Raw genomic sequence first — 4679 nt, forward strand, 5'->3', positions numbered from 1 at the left:
AGATAGGAACCCGAAGCCGCAGTGGCCGGGACCTCACGGGAGGACTTACGCAGGCGCACCGTGCGGCCGGGGCGGGGCGGGGCGCGAGCTCGGGCTCTGTGAGCGCATGCGGCGGTCTGGAAAGCGTGGGCCTCGGTCATTGGGCCCCTGCGGCCACGTGAGGGCAGTTCAGGCCGGCCGGAGCCTGCAGCCGTGTTAATACCGTGCACCCTCTGAAGCCGCGGGGGCCTTGCCAGGGCTCGTCATTAGGCTGGGGGTGGGCAGTGCCCAAACTCCAGGCTGGGAATTTTTAAATGCCCTGGTTTTTGTGGGCCGAGCAGAAACAGAGGAAAGACGGAAGTTTACGAAATATCCTTATCAGCAGCCAGGGGCGCTTTGTGCCCCCAAAAGGGTGCACAAAGGGTGCAAAAGGGTGAAAAAATAAAAAAAAAGTCCTGGCTAAATAGTGAAGCGTATACCTTACAGTGTCTACTTACTTGTAGAATGAATGAAACTGCTCAAGAGGCACTAGGTTTTCTCTGTAGTCGGTTTTTCCAATGTGGTGGAAGAAATTTAGGGGAAATGGGATCTGGGTAAATAGTTACGTTGGGTGGATTGGAATTATGACTCCTTACATCCCTCTATTTTTGAGCCACTGTAAAAAGTCTCGTAAGAGCCCAATATTAAAATTTTGTTTCATGCTAACTCAACATGTATACGGCATTGAAATGATGACAGGTAAAATAACATTAGGGAACCAAAGCATAATTTGTAATATATAGAAAATACGTTACCTATAGAAGTTTTATATATAATAAGAGTGTTTTCCATCGGATGACTAATTAAATACTAAAACCAAAAACTTAAAACCTGTAATTAAAGTTAAATATACTCAACCTCACACCATTTAAGAGATAAAGCATGTTATTGCTGGCCTCTTCCAAATACAAATGTTAAAATAACTGTCCATCTCAAAATTATTCAGAAGAAAAGATTAGTTTTCTGAAGATGGACATTAAAATTTGAATACAAGGTTACACACTTGTTAAATATAACCTAAAGTTTACACAGGACACCAGACTGTACAAACTAGTACATTTCTGAAAACTAACGATGTAATGTTTCAGGAAAGTTTTTGCAGGAAAGTTTTTTGTAGTTCTTAAGAGAAGTTCCATTTGTGGGCATCAAAGTTCAGTGCACTTGCTGAGAATTATTTTAAGTACATTTGCATAACAAGTTACATGTAAATACCTGCTGAACAATGAATTGTGTAATAGAAAGTTTAATACTAAGCTATGTAAGTGGAAATTATTTCTATTTCAAGATGGATTTTATAACATTACAAATTCCCACTCATATTCTCAGCATCCATTTAGACTTAAATATTGCAAAATAGCCTTTTGTGTGATGTGCTCTTTATCTTGCCCCTAAAATCTTGGTGTAGTCATGATTAAATTCTATTCAATTTTAGAGAATTTCTTCCATTATTTTTAAAAAATAGAGTATATAGGTAAACTGAATCATTTGCTTGTCCAGAAGTTGTAGTTGTTGATGCCCAGCTTCTACTATTACTGATAAGAAAAAGTATTCACCTGATTTTTTTTCTTTTCTTGTTCTTTCCATCTGATGCTTGTAAGTTTTTTCTTAATTTCTTGATGTGCCCTTCTGGTTATATTCATTATCTATTACTCCAAAACTTAGCACTTTAAAACAACAAACATTTTATTTCACATTTGCTGTTGGTTAGGAATTCAAGAATAGCATAGCTGTATGGTTCTGGCTTGGTATCTGTCATAAGATTGCAGTGAAAAATGTTACCTGGGGCTTCAGTCATCTAACACTTGACTGGGGCTGGAGAATCCAATTCCAAGATGGCACACTCACACGCCTGTTGGCAGAAGGCCTCAGTTTGTTGCCATGTGAGTCTCTCTGTAGAGCTGCTTAGGTATCTTTCTGATATGGCAATTGGCTTCCTCTAGAGCAAGTAATCTAAAAGAGCACAGAAGTTACAGTTCTTTTAAGACACAATCTCCAAAGTCATGCTGTCACTTTATTATTATTTGTTTTAACTTCCACCAATCTCTAGTCATCAGAAGCAAGTCACTAAGTTCAGCCTTCAGTCAAGGAGAATAAAGGTCCACCTCTTGAAGGGAAAAGTATCAAAGGATTTGTAGACATATTTTTACACCATCACAATGAAATCAGTGGATCATTTCAATCTTAAGATAAAAATCTTTTCCCAGTTCAGCAAAGTTTTCTTCAATTATTTTTTTAAATTACATGTAATAATTTATCGGTAGGTTTTTAAGGGTTTTTTTAATTGAGAAATTTTCTTGAAGGAAAGGTGCAATTTTGGCTTAACTCAGATGTAGGTGCCAACGGAAGAACTTTGGTGTATTGTAAATCATTGGAACTGCAATCTGCTGTTTTTGTTATCTAGCCCCTAAATCCTATAGGTTACCATTAGAGTTAATGTTAACTATAGTTATGTATTATATAGTTATATATTAATTTCTAACTATAGCTATTATTGTTAAAATTAGTTAGTTAATATTACTAACCCAGCACAGCTCCTCCCTGATAGTGATATTGTCACTGTTGGTGATGTTTCCTAGAGCCTCAAAGACACTCCAGGGACATCAAGGATAAAAAGGAACGTAGACTACTGAGATATGCTATAGTCCAGTTATTTTCTGAGAAAGGTATTTAGATGCCATAACAAAATATATTGAAGTCCATTAAACCAACTAAATTCATACAGTAATTTGTGTCTCCTTAATACTCCTCAGGGCTATTCTTGTGTATTCAGATGGCCTTCATATACTTACTGTATCAACTGTGACCTGTGATTTGGACAGGTCATCCTGCCTTTCCAAGAATTAAAACAAACCTCTTAGTAACTCATTGTTTTTAAAAGCCCAGTTAACTTACCAGGAGTAGTCCAGGACACAGGCATCTATGCTGGCTAGAAGTTTCTAATCTAAAACATGCGATCATACTGACTATGACACAAAAAATAAGTTAAGAAATTCAAAAGCTAATATAAATTTGTCATCTAAAATCATCCGAAATAATACAATTGCCCTTGACAATTTTCAGGCCAGCCAAGAGAATGCACACAGTAGCTAATACATCTTATACTCATCAAAAAAAAAGAGGAAATGATAAGCCACTTTTTAAAGGCTACTTAGTTAACTAAGGTTGATCAAACTGATCCTTGATTTATATTTTCCAGGTTAGGTACTGGCTAACTAAAAAGTGAAATACAAAATGGTTTCCAAATGGCTCATGATATTTATGATTGTCCTCACTATGTGGTTTTCCACAATCTGCCAGAGTTTAAATGTTACTATGTAGATATCCAGAACTGACACTCAACTGATAATACTGCATCAAAAAGAGCCCAAATCTCTCTTTGTCAGTACCTCTCATTTAGGGGCTGAATTTTGATCAAAAGCACATTGGGGTGAGGGATGGGTTAGGAAATTCTCATGTAGGATATGGTGCAATCCTTTAACGTGTTTAAGGTAGCAATGTAATCTAATGCCAGATATTAAGCAGAGTAAGCCAGCTGGTCATGCATAATGCATACTCCACATTGATTATCTAAACCCTTGAGGTTTTTTTAGAGGTTCCACACCTAACCCTAAAAACTGAAATTATTTCCCTTTAACCTGATAGGACACTTTTAAAACATAGCTTCCAAATTCTTTATCACTTCCCTCTTTGAAAGATAGAGTCTATGTCCCTTTCCTTGAATCTAGGCTCTGTGACCAACAGAATACAGCTTAGGTGATGCTGGAATAATTTCCAGGCTCAAGTCTTATGAAACCCATAGTATTCACGTCCTACCTCTTGAGATAGTCACTCCTGGAACTGAGTTTCATGCACTAAAGGAAGGACCACATGGAAGGGAACTAAGTAAGGCCTGTGGCTCTCAGTGCTGGCTGATTTCCCCTTTAACAGCACCAACTCGCCAGCCCTGTGTGTGAGCGATCTTGGAAGTGAATCTTCCAGCCTCAAGTTGAGCTACCCTTGCTGAAGTCACGTGGAGCAGAGGCACGTACTCATGGGTAAGCCATGGCCAAATTGCTATTTCCTCCCAAGAAGGCCTCATGGTAATCTTGTGGGACAGACTGAGACACTGCTCTATAAATCCGGGAGCACTACCCCATCAGGCTCGGTGTATCTCAGCAAATGTGGAACAACTGTCACTATGCTATGAAAACAAGACTGTTACCCCATAGGACTCTCAGCCGGTACTGTTGTGAGCAGCTGCTCTTTCTGCATACTCTGTGCTCACTTCTGCTAATATCATTCTCCCTTTTCTTTGGAAAACTGACTTCCTTGATTGAAGTGTTCTGGTAAAGCTAGTGAAACCTCCAAACACAAAACCTTCCTGATGGTAGCTATGATCCTGCTTTGCCTTCAGTTGCCCCATCCCCATCCTCCATTGCCTACATCCGAATGACTGTAAGAGTGAACACAGGGTCTGCACTAGGCTTATAGGAGTCCATTGCATGGATTTGCTAAAATTTACCAACCAGTCTCATGATACTGATGACCATTTAGGTTTTTTTTTGGTTTGATGGTCTTTTCCTAATACCCCACAAATGTATATATAATATATAAACTATGTATTATTATATATAAATATAAATAAAATTCACGTATATTTATTTTAAAAGTGAAATTTCTGG

This window comes from Vicugna pacos, chromosome 1 (assembly GCF_048564905.1).
Source record: "Vicugna pacos chromosome 1, VicPac4, whole genome shotgun sequence".
NCBI classification, from domain to species: Eukaryota; Metazoa; Chordata; class Mammalia; order Artiodactyla; family Camelidae; genus Vicugna; species Vicugna pacos.